This window comes from Sinohyriopsis cumingii, chromosome 13, assembly GCF_028554795.1.
Source record: "Sinohyriopsis cumingii isolate HCF-2022 chromosome 13, ASM2855479v2, whole genome shotgun sequence".
NCBI lineage: Eukaryota > Metazoa > Mollusca > Bivalvia > Unionida > Unionidae > Sinohyriopsis > Sinohyriopsis cumingii.
The window spans coordinates 32,137,902-32,149,321 of NC_142973.1; the positions used below are offsets into that span (position 1 = coordinate 32,137,902).

Consider the following 11,420-nt stretch of genomic DNA (forward strand, 5'->3'; position numbering starts at 1 on the left):
TGGTTCAGTGACTAAAGTGCTGGCCACAAATGCAAGAGGAGAATCATTTGTAGTGGTCTCATGAACAAGCTGGAGATCCACTTCCATGCTGAGGAGACTAAAGAAGAGTAGGAAGTTTCCAACTTGAATCTCTGGGTGAATTGTAAGTGCTACCCAGATGAACTTCAGTGTATGATCCATGGGAGACAGAGTTGGTTTAAGACATTTGTAACTCCATACCCAAGTGAATGAAATGGTAGAAAGGAATGACTATTTGTTTTTGTTGACAAGGAAATAAGCTGAAGCAGAAGTCACAAGGGATTTCATGTCTTGATAAAAAATGAACTCACCTTGTGATTTGTAGAAAGTCATATGAGTAGCTGAATGTTATGAATGTGAAGTAGTCAAGAAGACTGATGGGATTCTATGATTCTCATGAAGCAGAAGACCTGACTATTTGTGAAGTCTCCTCTTGAACAGTGTGAAGGACAGATCTCAGCAAATTAAATGGTTGAGAAAACTTGGATCTATCACTGGGAGAAACTTGTGATTGGCCTTGGAAACTAGGGAAAGTGTGGAGTAAAATCTTGATGAATCTACACTGGGAAAAATCTTCACTGCCCTTTTATATAAGAAGTGTTTATCTCTTCATGCATAATGGTGACCTTGCATGGATCCATTGCTTTGTAGCAAAGGAGTATCTGAATAATAGGGGAATGGAAATGAATGCAATCTGGCTGTCCAAGGTGGCCTGAAAGGCCCATCATTTATCCCATCACCTTTCTCCACTGTGGTATTAAATTATTAAATTTTCAACATGAAAAATATTAAAAATCTTGTTTACTTCTTTCCTGTATCACTTTCATTTCCCTTTATTGATATATTTAGAAAGCATACATGCAGTGTTTAATTTGTAAAGATATGCTGGAGCTGGGAGGGATAAACTACAGAGATGTTGGCAGAGTGCATGATTGGGCAAATCACAAAACATTTGTCCAAATTTGTGCACTTGGAAAGCAGTGATGTGTGAGAACTCTGGCTAATTAGTTTAAATTTGTAGTAGTGGCAAGTGAGATTTTTGCTTTTTTGGGGCCATGCTGGATCCCTGAAAATGGTTATATATCCCACTGGTTCTGGGGTAAGAATTTATCTAATCCCTATACATGTGTGATACGGTTAGCCATTGTATGAAAACAATTCTGTAACAGACAAATTAAATCAATCCCACACGAAACACCTGAGGACATGAAAATCACATCATTTTATAATTGACATAAAAAAATCTATTTACAGTGGAGTCCACTGTAATGTATCCACCATTATGATCTTATGCATATTATTTCAAACAGAAATTACAGGAAAATGATCAGATTTATTTATTAGCCGGAATAGCTAAATTACATGCTCAGGGTCATAATTTGTTGGCAGGAACTTACCAGAATCAAGGGGGCCCCCGAGTGGCTGAGTGGTCTAAAGTGCTCACCGTTACAGATCACTGCCATCTCACCTCTGTCTGCGTGAGTTCGAGTCTCAGGCTCAGCTAACGTGGGTACGTGAGAAAGCCTGCCAGTAGCTTCTCGTGTGTCGGTGGTTCTTCCCAGTGTTTTCCAGGGTTCTTCCTCCACCAAATATAATGGCCACCATGAATAGCCTATTTTGTGCTGAAAAAGGACATTAAACCACACAACAACAACAACAACAACCAGAATCATGTCTAGGACAGGAAATATTTATAAATATCTAGGGCTAAAAAAGACAAAACAAATTATAGTCTGATATGTTTCTGAAGTATTCAATGAGAAAAATAAATAACTTTTACCTTGCTGGTTAATAATGTCTATTTTCAGCTCAACAATTGACTTTGGAAGGGACCTAAGCCAAAGCTGTGGTATTCTGGAGCCTCTTAGATGAATGGAAATGTGCAATTTATCTGGATTGTAATATGTTAAAAAGCGCTTCTTCTCTCCTTGAGCATTGCAGATTGAAATCATTGTTCTGTTGCTGCCAGTACTGCACACTGGCAGATCCATATGACCTTGTATGTAATCTTTCAGGGTAGTAAATGTTACAGCATTACCACTTTCACACTGTATATGATGCCTTACACAGGGCAGTCCCACTTTGATTTGCTCCTTATTTCCTTGCATTTTTTTACAGTTATCACGGTAAATAATATCATTTCCCACATTTCTGTTGTCCAAGCCCAGCAGTCTCTTACACAGAAAGTACGTAAAACAGCTACCCTGATCTTGATCCTATCCTTCATACAGTGTGCTTGATTTCTGATTTGTGTCACATGAAGATAATTGAAGAATACAGACTTTTTCTCTTTTATGAGCAAGGCTTGTGATATTTTCTCTAGGCACATATTCTGTGTTAGCATGCAATCCTTGACTATGAATAAAATTTTGAGAGTCTGCATGACAACAGTCCAGAATGACAAGTACTTGATCTACACCAAGCTTCTCTTGTAGCATCACCTTTATCCATTCTGTTGAAGCTTTTAAAGTCTCATCTGCATTCCCCAGGTACAATCCCATCTCCTTAGAGCAATGCCCACTGAATTAAAATATGAAGAGAGAATTTGGAAGTTGGTCCCCTGTTTTACATCCAGTATTCTTAAGTTCTTCATCAATCATGGAGTTGATTTCTTCAAATGCATTTTCAGTGCCTTGTACCATTCGTTCTTTGGTCCCTGGTTTACTCGGTTTCACGATCTTTAACTGCTCTGTACTGAAAAGGAAAGGAAATAATTTTTAAGGTTTATTTAACAATAATGGTAATGTAACTGTAACAAATTGTCATTGAACATTTTAGTTACCCAGATTTGGGACAAGGGAAATAATTACTTTTTCCTGTCCCTGAATATATGTTAATTGGAGTTTTTATTTACTCTTCTTTTTGAGGCACAAGCCATCAACAGCTTTATCGAGGAGTGTGCAGTAAATAGCTGAGCAAAATGAGTGCTGTTACAGGTCAAATGGGTGCACTTGATGCAAACAAGCCAAATTTAGCTCATTTTTCATGTCTGAACAAAAGAATTACTTCAAATGATACAAGATATATATTCAGTGTAGATGATGGAGAATTACAATGTTTGAAACATTTTTCTTTTGAAATAGATACCTAGAATACAAACTGAAAATTTAAAAAGAACTTACAGTATTGTGAATTAAATCCCAAATAGTCCTAGAAAAAAGTCCAAGAGTATAAAGCATTCCAAATGAATTCCAGTGGTGTTCCGAATGAATTTCAATCTTGAAAGTGCTCATGTACCAATAACCTGGAACAGTGTTGATGTTCTAACAGTTCTAACAGTCTTGATGTATCACAATGATATGATGTTCTAACAGTTCTAACAGTCCTGATGTATCAAAATGATATAATCCAAAATGTCCTTGAATGATTTCACAATGATCCCAAAATAGTGATTTAGTCTGAAAAGTGTCAATGAGCACTTTGATATTCCAATTAATAATTTAAATAAATCCTCTAAAATACTAGCTGAAACACAATTTAAATTGATTCTACAAAGACTGAGTTTAAGACATGGAATAAGTAATTCTGAAGTAAATAACATTTATATAAAAAAACTAAGATGCAATAACTGAACCAGGATGAGGATCATTTTCCCCATCAAATTCATAAACAACATGCTTCTAGCACATTCTTAATTTCTAAAAGGAACTAGACCGTGAACTTAATATCTGTAAACATGTTTACCTCCATGTAACAATGATCTTAAAATATGATATAACATCATAGACAAGAATTAGCTATGTCATATGTTGTTTATAAGAAGAATGACATTAGTCAGAAAGGGACAATTCTTACCCTCAATTATAGACAAAAGTCAATCACACAATATAAATTAAATATACATAACATATAATCGTGGATAAAGCCAACATACAATACAAATTAAATATACATAACAGTTTTCTGAAAATGACTATGCTTTTGATGTACCAATTTTCTGACACAAATATACATAAAATACAATTTACCTGGCACCCAATACAAAAGGAAGCTTTACTGTCAGGACTTCAACCACCTTTTCTGCATCTCTTATGAATATCTGTGCAACTTTGGATGGATCTTCTCCACATGAAAGCTGTTGCATGTTCTCAGCATTGTTGTCAGCCACAAACACACTATACACACGGTCACCTATACAACAAGCCAAATCAGTGAACTGTTGTCCCCTGCCAATAATGATAAGGTCACAAAAGTGCACAATAATGCAAGCTGTCTAAACACTACAAGACAGTGCTTTAAAGTACTGGAAAGACATGGAGAGTAACCAAATTTCATTACCCTTTTCTCAAATGTCATTAGTGTAAAAGTGCAGAAAGTGTAAGTGATCATGAGCTTGAACAGTAATTCCAGCAAACCTGTGGAAAAGAAAGGAGGGAAAAGTATGGCTACTTTTAAATATGTATGAAAAAATAGGGATATTCTATAAAAACAACAGTATGAAATGTATGTAAATAACTGAAAAAGTAAAACCTCTACTTGACCTACTCCATGATCTTGAACAAAAGCATGCTCTTGCATACTAGCTGTCTCTTTTGTCTGGGTTTTCTCTATCTTCTTTAAATACACAGCTTTTCTTTTGCCCCCAAAAACTGACAAATACTTCGAGGCAAAATAAAAGCCTCTCCAAATCTAGTTAACAAAACAGATTTTTCAAATGTCAGCATAAAATTCAAAAAAGCAGAGTCAGTAGTCATTTTAGAAAAAGTAGGGAAAACTTGGGTGTCTGACAGACTAGGAAAAGTAGGACAAACTAGGGCCACTGGAAAGACTGTTTGAAGACAAGTCCTTGACTGTGACACAAGAAATGCCATCAAATTGAGAAGCATAAGCATTTCATGGTTCATTCCTGTATATTACACCCTTTTTGTTGTTGTTGTTGTTGCTGTTGTAAGGTTTAACGCCATTTTTCAGCACAAGATAGGCTATACATAGCAGCCAGTATTAATGGTGGAGGAAGAACCTGGAAAAACCCCGGAAAGAACCACCGACCCACGAGAAACTACTGGCAAGCTTTCTCACATAACCACATTAGCCGAATCCGAGACTTGAACTGACGTAGACAGAGGTGAGATGGCAGTGATCCGTAACAGTGAGTGCTGTAGACCCACCCGTTTTGTAAGATAACACACACACACACACACACATTGACACAAAAACTGACAACTGTGCAAATTGAAAATGGTTTCCCAATGTTTTGGGTTAAGCAGGCACTTTATTAAGGGAGAAAAAAATATACAAAAGAAAAACTTAACACAAAATGTACGAAAAATTCTGGATTCCTACATGTTAGAATAGGGGCAATTTACAACAAGAGATATAACAATACAAAGTATTGCTGGAATAATAGATGAGTGGGCTCTTGTGTCTATCACACAATGAACCAGGCAGTATGTTTTTACCTAATTCTAAGTTATGAACAAAGGACAAGACAAAGTGTGGTGAGAGAATGATACCAGAAATTATATCCTGGTACTGTGATGCAAGGAGGTTTTCAAGGACATGTGTTAAAATAATTGTGTCGGGATAATTGATAAGAACTAAAATAATAATAAGAATAGTAAAATAATAATAATAATAATAATAATAATAATGATAATAAAGACAATAAAATCATAAAACATGTAATTACTTAGGTAGATACTAGTGCAAACTTTGTGTCAGGTTCAAAATTAATGACTGGCTATAAGTCTGAGTGTGATGGGATTTTTTCATTTAAGCCAAATTCCCTATGAGTTTATAGTTGTAGTATCCAGTATCGTTCCTTACATGTGCATTCTGTCTGTCCACCATAGGTTAGATTCAGTCAGTAACATCTCGAGCAACTCGACTGAATGTCCATTTGAGTTCTAGTGGTTGGTGACTTTCACATTGATTTTGTTGCAAATGTTGCTTTTGTGATTCTTCATTCACTTTCCATAAGCAGTGGTTTCACCAACATATTGAATGGCACAGATCTTGCATGTCTGAAGATAGATTGTATTATTGGCTTGACATCCTCACTTCTGATTGGCTGTGTACTTAACTCCTGTTGTCAAACTTCTGAAAGATTTGGTCTCGGGCATATGTTGAAATTTTGTTGGTTTTCTTTTAAGTTTTATATTTCAGGAGTGTTCCTCTGTTGAGGAGTCTAGTTTTATAAATAGTCTCCTCAATGTAACTCCTTTTGTACCTTCTCCTTCTATAAAGTACCCCTTGAGCTCTCCGAGTCTCTTTTTAAAGATGGTAGGACTATGGAACATATGAATTTGATCTGAATGCACATGTCATAAGGGAGAGTTTTTATTATGTGCTATTTTGAAACTGTTGCCTTTAACAAGCACTTAAATGCCATGGAGTTAATGATTCTTCCTTCACATCCAAATAAAAAAGGATGAGGCTTCCACATTGGTCTATAACATAGGAGTTAGATTAGGACTGTATTTCTTCTGTGTTCTAGAACATTCTATACTAATTGAAGGATGGCATATTTTAGTTTGGACATGAGGACTTGCATCCCAGAAATGGTAAGCATGCAATAGTGGCAGGTAAAGTATTACTGCTATTAAAATGGTAAAATTCTATTACTGGTAAGCAGTTTTGGAGCATTCTTTGAAATTTTTCTGTCTTTTCTAATGGCAACCATACTGGATGCCAGACAAGCACCATTTGGAAATAAGAATACTATGAACAGAATATTTTGTGTCTGCCCTGTCTTTCATCCTCTTTGTAGAGTATGGATGACTCTGGAGATTACTGACCAATGATTCTCAATGAACTGAACCTTTGGTCAAGGTATTCATTCGTGAATTAAACTTACTGTGCATAAATCATTATTTTCTTATTAGACTTACCACAACCACAAGTTTTGCCAAGGTACTTACTCTAGAACAAATGTTATCTGCAAAATTCCTTTTTCTCTTTGAACAACACTAACATTAACCTTGGTTTTGAGCTTTTGACCCCAACCTCTCTATCCAACAGGCCTCATCCATACCTGAAATGCACGTTCTCCACAAACATTGGTCACAGTATTAGGTCAAGAACTTTCTTCTTTCTGTCGATGATTTTTACCTTTTACTTTTTGACACAATAGGCTTCTTTGTTGCCCAAGGTCTAAGTTATCCACATACTTTGGTGGAGGTAAAGTTAAGAACTAAAAAATGTATGCAGTAACTATCCATCTTTCTTCAGAATGACCTTGACCTTGCCTACAAGGTCAACAAACTTCTTCCTTGCTTCCAGTGTAAGCACATTCAGGTCTGTGATGCAGAACTCATTTTGTTATGTTTAAAAGTTATTTTTTTATTTTCAGTAACAGTGACCTTGAAATTTGATCTTCTGACCCCAAAATGAATTCAGTTTCTTTCTCTCATAAGAAAGAACCTGTATCTTTTCCTTGCCTCAGACTTCCATGGGACATAAAATATATATTATCTGCATTTCACCCTCTTTTTTTCAGCCAATGCAGCTCCATCAAGTATGTTTTAACATACATTCTGACCTTTATAATCTACAATTTTGTACACTAATACTTATTCTGAATTTGTTCAATGTAATATTTTGTCTTGCAATTCATTTTTTATCATTGCTTTTTATATCAGACCATGCATTATACATGCCTGATGTAAACAATAAGATATTTGCCAGATCTAACAGACTTTTTCTTTGGTTGTTGTTGTTGTTGTATGGTTTAACGCCATTTTCAGCACACGATAGGCTATACATGGCGGCCAGTATTAATGGTGGAGGAAGAACCCGGAAATCCCTGGAAAGAACCACCGACCCTTGAGAAGCTACTGGCAAGCTTTCTCACATATCCACATTGGCCAAATCCGAGACTCGAACCTACGCAGACAGAGGTGAGATGGCAGTGATCCGTAACGGAGAGCGCTTCAGACCACTCGGTCACTCGGGGCCCCCTTTTTCTTTGGGTATATCTTTAAGAGGACTATACTGCACATACTCACCTCCTCAAACCAGAATTTGCACAGTTCTTGTGATACTAGTATATGGCTCTTTTTGTGAGAATGACATGGTACTTTTTTCATTCTCCTGGAGCAGTGACACTGCAATCAGGTCATTGAGACTGTCTGCATCAGAATCAGGGCACTTGATATATATCTCAAACTGCAGGCTTTGGCCCAGGGTTCCAATCATCTTTGACAGATTCTAAAGATGAACTTTCTGGCCTCACTGCAAAGCTTTGATGACCAGCTCATATCTGTGACTCCCATTCTAGTCACATGAGCAAATATTACATAGTCTCTGAAGTACAAGGTCAATCTGTGATGAATTTATCTAGGTCAAAGATACAGCAGCCACAGTAGATCAGATTCTCAGAATCTTGTGTGGCAATGGGCCAGCGTGTCACACAGGCACCTAAAAGCCTATGGAAGACAGGTGATGGTAGAAACTTTCCTTTACACACAAAACAAAGGACTGATGTATTTTCCACCTCAGGAACTGATTCAAAAAAGACAATTTCTTTTGGCATTGCTTGACAGAGCATACATGGCACAAGTTAGTATTCCTCTTCCTGAAATACAATAAAAGCATTCATGATTCAACCCTTTGAAATTGTAGTTATTACATAACTTACTTACTTTGTATTACCAGAGAACTTTGGAATGATTTCTTATTTTCTGAACATATATCTGTATGAGTCTTAAAACTGCAAGCCAATCTACGACAAAACAATCATATCAACCAGTTTCTAACAGACTATAGGTCTTCAAATGCACTCTACAGACTGGACTCTCTCTATTTAACTCCACTTTAAAATCATGAAATTTCTTTTATATGCAAATTATGCAACAACTTCCTCGTATCTCATATTTTGGTATTAATCTGGCCATCTAATCACAGAAAAATTAAACTATAAATATAAATCAAGTTCATCCAATAATATGATTACATGGCATACACACCAGTCATATCTATAACTAATCGCAATAGGCCCTGACAATCAGGTATGAAATCAAATCATTCTTTTAAAAGTTCTAGCCACCTGAGATCCGTGGATGACAGCTCATTATTATGATTCATAATAAACTTATCAGAGAAAATCAAGATGGGATTGTAATAAGTTTGATGCCCAATCAATTAAGAAGATATAATAGTGTTTATTAATGACAATGGTTTTTCATATTCAAGAATACTCCTATACTTAAATTTCATGATTTGTCAACAGTACAGCTCATAATATTTTTTTCACTTCTTCATACATTGCAGAGGGGATGAAGTGAGCATGTAGAGGATTAAGGAAAAATCCCTATCTGTTGCTGCCTTGCAAACCTCTGGATTTGTGGCATTTGAAGATGGAGTATTACCTCATACACCATTCATCCTTGGAGTTTCAGCCAGGCCACAGAGTTGTCATTTAGTGTGTGTGTGTGTGTGGGATTTGGAATTTTAATGTAGCTTTAATAAATTTTCAGTCATATTGCTATGATGTCTGCAGTTTGGCAGTTTATAGTGAAGTCTTGCACTGAGGCATCTTTCCACAAACATGTGGCATTATGTCCAGTTCAGTCACATTATCCTGACACCAGGCCGACCAGTCCTAATAATAACTTCTTAATGCCGAGTGCCAAGCGAGGCAGCTACTAGTACCATTTTTTATAAGTCTTTTGATATGACTCAGCCAGGGTTCAAACCCACAACCTCCCACATCCGAGGTGGATGCTCTAACCACTTAGGCCACCCAGGAGTTGCTATTTAGAGGGCAAGGTAAACTGTTTCACATCAGCCTGCATGCTATAACAACAGATTATTTTGCAGAAAAGTTTTTTCTTTCCATCTTTGTGGCACTGATCTTGACCTATTTACCCTAAAATCAACATTTGTCTCAAATTCAAGTCGTAAACAAATGAGTGTCTCAAGAATGTTAGTTTATCAGTATTACAAACTAATCTTATGTTCAATTATTTTATCTAAATGAAATGTTACTTGCAATATTTTTATTTTATGGTTTTTCTACATTTAAAATTATGGATTTGTTAATTTTAATCCCAAAGCTGCATTATCTTGCTAATTGTTATCAACTGTTCTATTGACATGTATGTGTCTTTTATTCCAAGACATTATAGTTTTGTTTTTATTTGGTTGCATTTTGCAAGAGAAAGAACTCATCATAACTATGAACCTATGAGTCTAAATATTTACCAATATAATGGTTTATTTTCCTTGCTCTCCTTTGGAAGAAATTACTGCATAGCACGTAAAATGAACTATTTACATATGCATAGAATTTTATTAATAAATGTAGATCTTATTCATAATAAAACTTACTGGATATCTAGATTATAAATATGTATTTATGTCATGTTTACCCCGACCCAGAGTAGCCCAGTTTGAAACATGTATAATCAAGGTAATTCTGATGGGTCATTGTTTGATGTCGAACATTGCCGAAGGCTAGCACTAATCAGTTACGTAAGATTGTTGTGGCCAGAATCGAAAAACCGGACATCGGAGTTGCGAGGCGCCAGATAGCCAGTTATCACCTAGGTGTCGAAATGTTCCCAGATCAAAAGAAATTGCATGAAGAAGTGGGAGTGTCCTAACTTCTTTCCCCTGCAAACAGACAGACAGGTTGAACTGGCCGCTAAGACGATTGGACAGGGGCACAGCACCACCCAATCAGAATCGAGATGGGGGGGAGACCTTGATTTGGGTAGAATGATATCCCTGCGTTTTCCGGCAAAAGTTAGTTCGCTGAGAGAAATTACCCAGAGAAGAGGTTAGCGTAACTCTGAATAGCCATTCGTTATTGGCGGGAAAATCTTAGAGCAGGAAATTCTAAGTACAGAAAGCTTCAAAAGGAAGCTTTGAGGGACAGACCAGTTAAAGTTTGGTCCCGTAGTCTCAGATAGAGAGACGGAGGAAAGGAGGGAAGGAGAAGAAAGGTGAAGTTGAAGTCTGGGAGCGGAATTGGAGGAGATAATAGAGAGGGAAAGGAGAAGAAAGGCGAAGTTGAAGTCTGGAGTGAAGCTGGAGGAGATAGTAGAGAGGAAACAGAGACAAAGAAGGAGTTAGAGGAACGGAAAGAAGGAAGAATCAGCGGGAAGAAATAGATGAGTAGATGCAAGGACAGGGGGAAAATCGAACTCACACTGTAAATCACGGGATGAATTAGGCTGTCACTTGGTCGAGGGAAAGACGAGTGATTGGAAGTTATCGTTTTTAAATTATCACATTTATTAAATTGTTATTGATTGAATTTCATCTTCGTGTTCTCTATAATTTAACCGTTGGCATTGCTGACTGGGGGTTCAGAGCTGTAAATCTACATCATCACTAATTTAACTTTCTAACCTAATGAGCCAGGGTGGAACTTTCAATTTAATTTAATTAAATTATATTGGGAGAACCCCACCCCAATACGACAGAACGCCACAGTGGGCGCTTCGTCCGGGATTTGA

The 11,420-nt window shown here is 36.7% G+C and overlaps 1 long non-coding RNA gene across 1 annotated transcript in view; it reads left to right on the top strand.

Moving 5' to 3' along the window:
• The window catches only part of LOC149785155 (uncharacterized), a 34,278-nt gene extending 23,060 nt beyond the window's left edge, over nucleotides 1–11,218 (top strand). Inside the window, exon 3 of the long non-coding RNA XR_016413489.1 lies at nucleotides 9,229–11,218. This is a non-coding gene — a long non-coding RNA (uncharacterized LOC149785155). The remainder of the gene's footprint in view (nucleotides 1–9,228) is intronic.
• The last annotated feature ends 202 nt before the right edge of the window (nucleotides 11,219–11,420 follow it).